This window comes from Aythya ferina, assembly GCF_964211825.1.
Source record: "Aythya ferina genome assembly, chromosome: 27".
NCBI classification, from domain to species: domain Eukaryota; kingdom Metazoa; phylum Chordata; class Aves; order Anseriformes; family Anatidae; genus Aythya; species Aythya ferina.
In genome coordinates, this window is record NC_140310.1 from 1,428,440 (window position 1) to 1,441,059 (window position 12,620).

The 12,620-nt window shown below is 40.2% G+C and overlaps 1 protein-coding gene across 2 annotated transcripts in view; it reads left to right on the top strand.

Moving 5' to 3' along the window:
* Window positions 1–12,620, top strand: part of SLC23A2 (solute carrier family 23 member 2) — a 58,163-nt gene that overhangs the window by 152 nt on the left and 45,391 nt on the right. Inside the window, exon 2 of one of the 2 annotated variants that reach the window (XM_084499312.1) lies at window positions 8,974–9,099. The exons of the other annotated variant lie outside the window; for it this stretch is intronic. The gene's annotated coding sequence lies outside the window, so the exon portion shown is untranslated. The remainder of the gene's footprint in view (window positions 1–8,973; window positions 9,100–12,620) is intronic. 2 annotated transcript variants of the gene reach the window in all.

Genomic DNA, 12,620 nt, shown 5'->3' on the forward strand with positions numbered 1-12,620 from the left:
GGGCGAGGCGCTGCCGGCCGCCCCGGGGAAGCAGCCCCGCGGGCGCCTCCCCCATGGCGCCTTCCCCTCAGCCGCGCCGGGGTCAGCGCTGTCGTCTGCCGGCCGCTGTCACCTCCATCCCGGTCGCCTGCCGGAGGGCTGCCGTAACATCCCCTCGCATCCTCTCCCGCCGCCCTGCCGAGGCTCGCCTCTTTCCTCCTGCCGACGAGGGGCTTCCCGGCAGCCTCCACCATGTTGCCGGGCTGCGGTTCACCTTGGCCTGGCAGCTTCTGCCCCTCCCGTGCCATCCGCGCCCCCTCTCCTCCGTCCTTCCTTTTCTGCCTTCAGCCCCTCCAGATTCTGCCTGGCGGCGTTCCCAGCCTCCAGCCCCAGTGCGGGGCCGGGGCCGGGGGCCGCTACCTGGTGGCCCGGCCTGGGCGGCGAGCGCCTGAGGTGGGCACCTGCGGCGGGAGCCACCTGCCCGCCGGGGGGGCGCAGGGCCGGGGCTCGGGGCTGCCTTCGCCGTTCCGCGGCGGTCGTCGCATGTGTTATGTTTTTTTCTTTTTAAAACATAACGTGTGGTAGAGCCGGCGGCTTGTAAACGGGGTAACGAAATGCAGGTTAATTCTCCCCTGATCCTGAAGGGGTGGGCTCTCTCTTTCTTGTCTGATCCCATTCTCGTGATATGCTGTGAGGTTTTTTTTTTTTTTTTTTTTTAAATTTCATTTTTATTATTCTTTTAATTTATTTGGGGGCTGTGTGGCTGTGTGTGTTTGGTTTTCTTTTTATTTTCTTTTTATTTTTTCCCTGTGTGGATCCTGGCAGTATGTATTTCTATTTGTTGCTTTTGACTTGTGAGCCCTGTTCAGCGTCGTGCAGTCTTCTTTTGTCTTAAGGTATGTTTTCGGTAGAACCAAGTGATGTAGGCAATACAGAAAAATGCCCAAACAAAGCTTGTTGAAAGCCTCTGATTAGGTTTCATTAATTAACTGATAATTCATAAATATCTGCATCATGCATTTCTGTCGCTGGCAGGTTTTGCTTTTTCTCGAAATATGAACATGTAGGCAGAGACTCATATACACTTTCATTCTCATCCCTTCATTTTGAAGCCATCGTTGTCATTTTGTAGATTCAGAAGACAGATACTTAACACAGCTTGGGGTCTGCTCTTCACATATCCCAGACTGCCCTGTAGGTGAGTGATGACGTGGGGCTGATCCTGGCTGAGAGCTTCCATCAGAGCCCATAGAAAATTCTGGCAGGAAAGAGAAATCCCCAGATGTATTTAAGACAAGGTAAAGACCTTATATGATAATTATTACCATCTTATTGCTTGCTCATACCTGTTAGTATGAGTTCAGTGCCAGGTAAATAATACTAGGCTTGGTGTTGAACTTGACCAGCTAAAATAAAAATACAAAATGCTGTTTTCATGGGGAGTTTAATATGCGTGTATATCCTCTCTTCTGAGATTGCAGCATGGCGTTGCCATTCTTAAGCGTGCTTTAAATTACCCAGTTTAAGCTTAGAAAATAAGGTGGTTTGGATACTGGTTTTACTGGCACGTGGAGTTTGATGCAAGCTGTAAAACCTAGCGGAGAAGCAGAACAAATACTTGAGCAATTAGCTGCTGATGTGCTGCACTTTGCCAGAGTGAGACTTAGGCTGCGCACCTTGATCTGCCTGGTGATTTCATTATAGGTAAAGGATTATTGCAGCAAGTAGCTCAGATTAGTAAACTGGAAAATAATCCTTGAGAAATGTAGAACAATTGGATTAGTAGTTGATGAGCTCTTGCAACCCTACTCCTAGCTTTAAGTCATGATCCAGATAACTTGAAATTAGAGCAGTATTAACCTAGAGCTGCACTGGAAGAAATTCAACCTTGGGCTGGCAATGAGGTTAAACAAGCCCTGAGATTTTTATCATGGATTTAAACAAGCCTTTGGCTTCAGGAAAGATGCACAATGGAGTTGAAAATGTCTTGTCAGAGCCTTGGGGATAAAGGAAGGGGCTAAGGGCTTCAATTCTCTCGGGCAGGTTGGGTTCCTGCTGTTCCTTAAGGGACCAAATTTGTATGGTTTAAAATCCATCCCAATGTGTCACTTGTCTCTAAACCCTACTTCTAACTAGGCTTAAATTCAGTGCATGTTTTCTCAAGGCATCAGGCACTCATGTTGAGTTAGATGTAAAGAGCTAGATGGAAATTAGTCTCTGTGAATGTCTGTTCTGCATCTTCAGTATGGAAACAAATCTAAAGGAAAAGCATCTTTCAAATAGAATAATTTGAGCTGCAGGTTAATGAATGCTTCCTCTGGTGACAGTGCCAATTTAAGCAGCCTTCATCTGTCACAGGCTGCGTATTGCCAGCTGTGCCATGACCCTGTGGTGCTGCTGGTACCACTGGACAGATGGACACTGAGGCAGTGAGGCTGAGAAGCTTTTTTGGGTTAGCCCAGAGAAGCCTACTTTTATGTTGAAGCCAGATGTGCATGGAGAATTTTTACCTGTTCCATACTGTCTGGTTTTTATTTATTTTTAAGACTGATAATATGAGAATTTGTTTTCTTTTTGAAGCTAACAGGGGGTTAAATTCCAGTAGAGAAATAAAAGTTGTATCTTTGTTGGTATCGCTAATCTGGAGGCTTTTCTTCAAGGGGAAGTTTAAGGTACTGGCAGTGTTTGGGGTGGGAGGGTAAGGAGGGAAACCAATCCTAACAGGCAGTGATATGACTGTGTTTTCCCCGTATGTGTTTCAGAGACTCTGTAGAAGATGCTGCATTTGTATGCAGATACTATTTCAACGTTTTAAAATAAAAACTCTTGGGGTTTTTGTTCTTTGAGATTCTCTGTATGTTTTTTTTTTTTTTTCTTTTCTCCTTTCTTCCCTAATATAGCCAAAACTGTCAACTTCCTCAATAGAAAGGACTCTTACTGTGCTGTGGAGTGTGGTTTTGGGTGTTGTGTAGGTTGTTCAAAGATAAATGGTGGCAACTTCACTCATCTTTAGTATGGACTCCTGACAAAGTGGCTGGTAAACTTCTCCAGTGACCTAATCTGAACTGTAGTTAACCTTGTCTGATCCTTGTGTGTACAGGGGAAGTAAACTGGCACATCCTTGTGAGCTATTCCAGTTCATTGCAGTGTCCTATGCAAGGTGATTTTGGAAGAATTTATTCTGCTGTAGCTATTCTGGTATTTTTGTGTGAACGACATAAGAAAAACGGTGAGAAAACACAAGACCAAAAAGATTCTCTGGAGCTATTCCTTCAATGGATTTATCTTACTTTCAAACACTTCCTTAGACATTTATCCTTATAGTAGGAAAAGAAAATGCAAAGGGCTGTGCAAAATGTTTTTTTCCTTCCGTTGAAGATGATAGTTTATGCATTGCTGAAAAATTTATTTGTATCAAGTACTCTTATTCTGAAGCCTTACTGGTCATGAAATGGTCTGACAGCAGTTACAGTGTTTTATTTTACTTAAAAGCTGCAGGAAGAAAATATTGACAGCCAAGATGAGTAAAGAGATGTGCAGCATGATGGAGTGTAAGACAGGAATAAAATAAATCATTTAAAATGAAAGCTATTTGCCGTGTTCCCTAGCCATTCCCAGGGGTGAGGTGCATTAAGACATTGTGCTAACTTCGTGATACTGCACATAATACTTCTGTGAGTACTGGGGAGCATATTTTCTTATTAGCATATTGCAACTAAATATTTCCGTTTGTTATTATTGGTCTTATGACAATGTTTATTGTAAAAAGAAAAGCCTGATAGTCAGCCATTTTCAGGTATTGGGAAGGAAATGTCAGTTATTTGCATGTTCTTCTATTAGAAATGAATCTAGGTGTGAATTTCTTAAAAAAAAAAAAAAAAAAAAAAAAAAAAAAATTCTCACCGCTCTGTGCAGCCTGGGCCTGTGGCCCCAGTGCAGTATTGGGCTGAACAGAGTTTGAAAACTCTGGGTTTGGGGAAGGATGACCCAAAACACAAGTTTGGTTGTCTCCAATATTCTCTTGTGCAGCAAGAGAGTATTGAAATACCATTTCTTCCTATCTCCCTCCTTAATTGTATCATTTGTGGAGGAATGGCAGGGTTTGAGTTAGTGTTAAACTAACATTGCACAGATTTATAATTACAAATCCAATGGTCTGAATCTCCTTGTGTCTCAGTTTTCAGGCAAGAATAGTAAAGTGGAAGTTATGGAGGCCAGGAGGGGAAAAAAAATTTCCTCTCTCTTACGCTTCAAAGAAGAAAAAAGCTGTCCTATTGAGTTGAAAGGGAGCTTCTTGAATTTCTTTTTACCACATTCAGGCAACCAGAGGTTGTTTTTGTTTGGTTTTGTTTGTTTTCTCTTCTGCTAAAATCTACATCATTAATTATGTGAGAAAATTGCCATGTATTGCACTGGAAAGACTGTCGCGTGCACCTTAACATGATGATACAGTTGATTTTTATCTTGTGTATTATGGAGACCAGTATATCTTTCTACTCTGAATGAGTGATGTTTTCGTCTTGTACTTGCGTCAGCAAAATGCCAGAGAAGACGAGCTCTGTCTGATAGTTGTATTTTTAGGAGCAGATGGGAGCAGATTAGTCCAGTTGTAATTGTGTCTGAGGAGCTGTAAGTAGCAGCATGGTACCTGTAAGTATTTTTGAACTTTTAGGCTGTGCAGTATGAAGGCAATACTGGAATTCATTTTATGTGTGTGTATGTGTGCATACTTGTATATAATAATAATGTGTGGATTTAACTGGTGTTTGCCTGTTATTCCTTTGTGACTAAGGGGACTGTTAATTTAGCATTGTTTCTATTATGCTTGCTTTTGATTGAAATTGCTTGAAGAATGGACTCAAATTAGTATAAATGGTGAAGGAGAGATTGACTCACCATGGCTCTGCATTTGACTGTTTTGAAATCTAATGACTCATGCGATTGATTTCAAATGGCTGCATGTCCCCCATGTTTGTTGTCTGATTTTATTTTTAAATCAAATTATTGCAGCCATTTGAACAGTTGGCTGAAGCATTTTGAGAATGCATTGTAGACAGGAATGCTGTCATAGCAGAGAAGTAAAAAAGCAACTTCAGGAAGTTTGTGTGCACTTGCATTCCTAAGCATTAACGTCGTGTGTAGATGCCTTGAGTAAGTTTGGGCTCTAAAGTAGGCATTTTAATTAGGTTTACTCTTATTTGTTGCATGGCCATGAAACAGCAGCCTGGGGCAATAAGCCCTGTTCTAGTGTTATGCTGGCTATTCATGTGCTTGTAAGATTATAAAAGTTAAGAGAATAAAGGACAGTTTGGAAACTTTAAGAGAAAGGCACCTGAAATGCTCAGTCTACTGAGTGTGCTCTTTGCTGTGTTTATATGATGAGGTGGTTAAAGTGTTGTTATAGAACTTACCCATCTTTCAGTGCTCTGAAAGCCACTGGTGATCCAGTAATAACAGTAGGAGGAAAATGCTGCAAATCTGACTGCTTGACTCTCCTGTGAAGCACATCTGTATGATGCTTGTGGTTTTCTAGCACAAAAAATAGTGATTTTACAGGCTTGTTTTCTGGCCCTGCTCCTTTTATTACTTACCTGTATCATCTTGCATTTCAGCATGTAATACAGTACTCTGTTTTGTTGTGCTTGTGGAAAAAAAGGTGCCTATTTATGTATTCTCACTGGTATTCAAGGTCGTACAGATTATTTAAGAAAAATGGTAATGTGACTCCATGTCATGACTTGCACTTGGTTTACAAACTTGGAATGGATATAAAATGCTGCACCACAAAGCTAGCAGCCTCTTACTGTGTGTGCTAAATAAAACTAAAATGCCCCAGAGTTGATGGTGTTTATTTGGCTTTATTGTAATAAGATTTAACTTTCAGTGGAGTGTTTGTGGCAGGAAAAATCTTGAGTTCTACAGTTTTTGCTGTGTGTATTACTCCTGCTTTGTGGGGAGTTTCCTTTATTCAGAGACTTGCCACACCTGAGCTAAGAAAACACAACCTTTCTTTTGCTGCTGATGAGAAATATTGTCTTTGGTATATTCTGAAATACAAGCTGTTTCAAAAGTTACAGCATTTTTTTCATTTTTGTATTGAAAATGAAATGTTTTTGAAAGTTGAGGTAAATGTTTCTAATTCAAGAAGCATTTGGTCGGTTGTATTGTAACAGTTTTTGATAAAGGCCTAAAGGGCACATTTTCCTGTTAAGTGTTTTATTGCGTGCATGCTTAAACTAAAGGAGTAATTGGGATTCAGACTGACAGAAAAAAACATGTGGCATACCATGAGTTTATGCTGCGCATAACAGTTCTCAGTATAATTTTACAGGACTGTCCTCTGGTGTATTCAGACAGTTAGACACTTGTTGGTTATATGTAGTTTATTTTAACTTGCCTGTAGATGCCTTTTAAAACAAAAGCAAAAAAAATAGTTTAGTGGGATAATTATTTTTCTTTTTAATAGCCAAGTGGTCTGTTTCTGTTGTAGTAAGATAGTATATCTATTTATCTGTTCTAGCTAGAAAGTGAAAAATGAGTGAGAACCGTTCAATTTGCAGTGTATTAATTTCCGAGCATAGGAATCAGCAAAAATCTGGCTTGGTGTAAGTAATAATCTCGTGTTGCCTGGCCCCTCCACTTGAAGCAGACCAGGGTCTATGAACTTGGGGTTGGGCTTTGCAGCAAGCTGTGGTTTCCATTGCCCATCTGTATGGGGAGAAGAGGGTGGTAACCTGAGCTCTTTCTGAGATGCTGTGTGATCCTTCTCATAAAAACATAGATCTGAAGAGCTCCTTCTGCAGAAGGGGAAGAACTCTGATAATCTTCAGCCCAGGGGCCTTGTAAACATCCATTGCTAATGAGCCTTCCTCTTTGGGAGGGATCAAAAAAAAATGTAATGCTTTTCATGAAGATGCCTAATAAGGCAAAACTGAATCAAGCAAAACTATCAATTAAGCCTTCTATTAATTTTTTTAGTATAAATGAACCTAAAACCAAAGAATATCTGGCCTTGCCTTTTCTTGGCTGTTCTGTTTTGGTAAAGATTTTACCATTAGTGTTAGCTCAGTTTTAAATCTCACTTCTGTTTACCGTTCTTGCTTCCTAAACCTGCTGAATCGTAGACTACAGGACAGTACACTGAGTGTGTTAAGATCAACGTCTAATTAGTGTTTTTGTTCTGGAGGCTGTTGTGACAGATAATGTGTTGTTGAACGGCAGGTAATAGGTTTATTATGGAGAGAGCACAGCATGTGGGTATCTTCAAAGGAGACTCTATCTGTATTGGTCTTTTCTCCTCTTAATTATTCAAATGGAAAATTTTGTTTGAGGGCAAAATGTATGACTAAATTATATTATTCCAAATAGTAGCAGCAAAAACTTCTTGCATTATAAGTGACGCCAATTAATAATTGTGAAAAATTGTGAATACTTGTGATTTTTTTTAAAGTAGTGCTATGCAGATATCTGGGGAAAAAAAAAAAAAAAGCCCCCCAAAGAAGAAACCCGTAGGGTGCAATATTAACATCACAGTACGCTTGCTTTAAAAAAAAAAAAAAAAAAAAAAAAAAAGGGTGTGGGGGAGATTTTGACAGCAAAAAGCACAAAAAATATTAATATTACATTAAATATTACCAAAATACTTTTCATAAAAAGCATGTCTTGCTGAAAAAAATCTTTCAATAAATAATACTTGACATGAATACTACTGTAAGAAATGTGAACTCTGTCAGAATATTGCATTTTTTGTGCTTTTCCTGAGCGATCAGTACATTGTAAAATGGAATGTGCTATTCCTGTCATTTCAGTTGGAGAAGAATTCACGTTTTGTTCTTATGCATTTTTGTTGAAGGGATATTTAACACGCTGAATATATCTGAGTATATTCTTAATTAACTGCTTACATATGGAGAAAAATATTCAAGCAATTTTACTAAGTTTCATCTTGAGTTTCTCCATGCTAATGTGCTAAATGCCATACAGGTTAGGCGCCAGCTGCCTTTCGAAAGGTGCTGCTTATCTCTGCTCTCTGCTGATTGTCCCTATGGAGTAAGAGGACTGAACTGGTGATGGCACGTTGACTTCTCAGGCCACAAGTGATCTACTAATGCATGTTTATAAAGAAGTGGGTCAGGACTGTTGGGCACGTATGCATTTTCACCCTAATCTGCCTGAAAGATGAGTACGGGAAGTTAACCAGCAGGTCTGGTTAAACACAAGCCTGTCTGTATAAACACTTCCAGGCTTGTTGTGAAATTAATACATCAGTAATTGATGTGGGAATGAATTGCAGGGTTGCATACAGTTGTTTAGTGTGTGGGCAGAGAGTAAGTAGTGCTGGCATAACTTAAAAATCATTAATGGCAGTAACGACTTGATTTATCCCTGTGGCTCTGACTATGGCAAACCGAGCTATGATTTGAGACCAAAGCTCACGGGACCAAGATTTGGTCAGCAGTCATTGGTATTAAAATTTCTGCAGCAATAAACAATCAGCTTCTGCATTGTCTTCTGCCAGTTCAGCAGAAGGGAATTCTGTTGTTCTAGGTTTGTCTCCACATAGGTGGGGGCTTGAGGACTCTAAATCTCAACATGGTGATGACTGACTTCTGGGAAGGTGTTTGGTTAGATGTGTCAAAGTTGTACTTGGAGCAGTCGCCTGTATGAGGCCAGAAAATACTTGCTCTACAGAGCAGAGAGTACTTTGTAACCTGGTAAAAGCCGCCTGCTCAAAAGCACGTGAAAAATCATGCCCTCTCTCCTCTCACTGCTTGGATGCCTAGAAACATTTTCCATGCAAGTGGTATAACTTTGCTGATTATTCCCAGGAAAGATTTCTTGAAATTATCTTGAAGGAATGAAAGGTCACTGAGCAAGGAGGGTATAATTCTCCCAACTGGATAATTAAAAAGAAAATTAAAAAGTGTGCTAAGTTTGAGATTGACTTGTGGCCATGCTTTGAGGATTAAAGGTGGTTTTTTTTTTTTATTTCAGATGAAGGAGGTCAGGATTGGTGGGAGGAGGAGCTGCAGCTGCTGGCGCAATTGAGCAGTGCAGTGAAGCTGCATTTGTCATTTGCTTACTGAACCATGAACAAGAAACCAGAATAACTGAACAGCAGTATGGCTATCTGCTTTTTTCTCCCGATTTTAAGATATTTCACAACTATAGTTTTCAACCTGTCTGGTCAGTCTTTAATGCAGGTAGATTTCTGGGCATCTGAGCAAAGTGTATTGAATTAAGAACTGTGAGATGCTTTTTGTATAGACATGGTTAGCCTTTAGGAAATGAAAATAACAGCAACTTCAACTGAAGGATGGAACTTTCCATGTTCTTTGCATAGCCTGTACTCAGAGCAGTCTGTTTCCTTCTTTGAAGAAGTATAGCCTGCATTTTTGAAACCATGTGCAGTCAAAAAATAAGATGGATAAGCTGAACTATGAGTGTGCTAACTAGAGGGTAACAGCAAAATAATGCTATGGTAATGCCAACAAATGACAAAATTGCAACTTCAGCAGATACAGCATCAGGTGTTTCAAGTTTAGACATCATATGTCTGTTTGCAGAGCTGCTGCATTTTGTGATCTGCAGCGTTGAAAGGGTTGGAGCTATTGGGCTGATTGTTGGCTCTTACTTGTTAGCTGTGGCTGGAAGCCATGAGGGCACCTTGGATGTCTTCCTGTGGCGTCACCTCTGAGAAACGAGGAGGCTGAAGGTGCTGGTGTGAAGTGTAATTGTAGGCTTCCAGTTTGCAGCTTATTAGCTTCGGGCTTATTAGATATCTGGGCTTAGTAGGTTAGCTCTGTGTTGTTGCCTTGGCTGAGTGACTGCATACTTGAGTTTGGTCTGTGTACTGGCTTGTTGGTATATGACGTTGACAATATTTTGCTGGGCATCCTGGGAATACTTGAAGGCAGTGATGCTCTAAGGGCTGCAGTCAGCAACCTGCTCTGGTGCTATATCGACGAATGAACTGGTTTCACTTTTGTCAGTCCTTAAAGAAAAATTATTTGAGCTTGGACTACCATTAATTGCAGACATACCTGGAGGTCTGTGAAAGATGTAGCTGTCTGACTTAGTTTATGGACATGATGAATACAATAGCAGGTCACAGAAAGCACATTCTTTCTCCATTAATTTTTGTAGAGGTTTGATCTGTGCCTTGGGAGTATATGGTGTTGGCCTCACTGCTCTTTTGTTGTTGTTTTAACTTGAAAACGATTTCTTATTTCTTGAACAGGAATCAACTGTAGGTATTTTAAAAGGCATTTCCATCTTGTAATCACTTTTTTTTCTAAGTAGCATAGGTCTACCTTGACTTACTTCTCAGACACTCGGTTTTTCTTAAAGTATTAAAAGAAAAAAGTGATTGCAGGACAAGTTCTAAGAAACACTGTAATACAGCTTGTAACTGAATTCAGGGTTGAGGAAGAAGGAAAAAAAAAAAGCACTAAGCATTGTGTTCTTCAACTGGAAAAGTGGAATTCACTTACCATGGGGCTGCTTCTAGGTAACATTTCTGTTAGATGAAGAGGGATGTGCATTTTGATGAGCTGAGTCATGTACAAGGAGTACATGTAAGTAGTACTCAGGGCTATACATCACTCACTGAATTAAATACAATCTTTCAAAGTAGTTTTGGTAAGTCTCTGTGTATTTTTAATATAACATTACAGAGGAGAACTGTAGATGTTTTCATATTCAAGTGTGTCTTCCGGTAAATGCTTTTTCAAGGAATTTCAGTGGATTTATGAATGTCTCGAGAATCAGATTTAACACCTCGGTCTTTCTGCTGTTCAAAATTGTGGGTGGAAGCACATCTGTTTACTAACACGTCATGCTGTTGTCTTGCATGTGCTGTATTATGTTAAGTATCTTCTGTTAGATGTTCATGGGAGTCCACTCTATAATATAAATCGAATCTCTTCACTGACATAAAAGGTTACATACTTGTTATGGCATTGGTAGGAAGAAAACTTAGACTGTAAGAATTAAAAAAAAAAATGTAGCTGAACTATTATTTGGCCATCATAAATGAGGCATCCTTCAATTCATCCTTCTGATGCAGAGGAGATGTTTCTTCCTGACAGTGTTGTGCTGAGAAGGGCATATTCCAACAGCAGAATATTTGTGAGGCACCTGTTCTGCTGAAACTTTTTTTTTTTTTTTTTTTTTTTGGTTAAATAAGTTGTGGAACAGAACTTCTTAACAGTTTTCAGTGATTGCATCAGACTTGCCTTTTATGTTGCTTGTTTTTCTTGTTATTACCTGGCACTATCTGAAGGTTCAAAGGGATGATTAAGTTACCAGCTGTTTGTCGTCACTGGGTCATATTGTTACAATTTTGGTCATTTCAGTTCACCACTGTGCTCCATCCCTGTACACAGGAGACTGTTATCAATACAGTGGAAACAGATAACTTCAAAGGAGAATTTTGGCCAAACTGTGTGCAGCAAAACTGGGGAGGATGTCCTCAGAATAAATATTTTGGCTCAGAATGTTGCCTGTAAATTGTCAGTTAGATTACCAATGTGTGTCTAACACCATGCATTTGTAATTTGACTATAGCTCTCTGAAGTATTTGTTTCACGCTTAAACTGAGCACTATATAACTGACCAACAGGCACAAAATTGGATTTTGTGAGAATAATTAGAAGTGAACTCCACCTCAGAGTAAACATCCTCAAGCAAGAGAAGTGCTCCTTTCGGCTTAAGCTTCAAATATTAAGTAGGGCATATGAGTGATGACTGGCTATGTAGGAGCAGTGCTTCGGTCTGCTTCCTACACTGGAGAAGCAGAATGCAAGTTGTCTACTGTGATTTTGTTTCCATCAATAAAATACAGTCATAAAGCTTCCCACTGGGTTTGGAGTGTGGTAAGTAAAATGAACCTCTGATACCCCTGCTTGCACGCCCACAGCAGGCATAGCGGGTCAGCTGGGGTTTAACCCAGCTGGAGAGGGGGTTCTTCACAGACAGGGTGGTTGCACACTGGAACAGGCTCCCCAGGAAAGTGGTCACTGCACCGAGCCTGTCTGAATTTAAGAAGAGATTGGACTGTGAACTTAGGCACATGGTCTGAACTTTTGGGTAGACCTGTGCGGTGTCAAGAGTTGGACTTGATGATCCTTAAGGGTCCCTTCCAACTCAGGATATTCTATGATTCTATGATTCTATGAGAGTGAGTTGGTCTTGCACATTCTTCCTGTTCCAGGTAGCATGAACCAGGAGATTAAGAATGCTGCAAGATGGCATAATGTTCCCTGTTTCTGTTCTTGTCAGTTTATTTCCTTCTGTCTTTTACAGTGTTGCAGAGTTTGAAGATTCACTGTAAAATGTTCTGCTGTCTTGAAATGGTACTTGTAAGAGTTATATGTCAAATTAACATTCATCTCAGCTATAACAGTGATTAAGTACCTATTCACTGCAAGCAATTTCAAGTAAACAGCCTGCAATTACAGCTGTCCAGCACTGTGGATCATCGAAGCTGAGCTTTGAGTGAAGGCCTCTAGATTAGTAGGCGGTTTGTTTGAACTAAATTATTGAGTATAAATATCAGTAACCAGAAACAAATCTTTTGAATGATGACATTCTCCACTAACTGATGATGGACTTTGGACTGATTAGTCTTAATTGTTAGG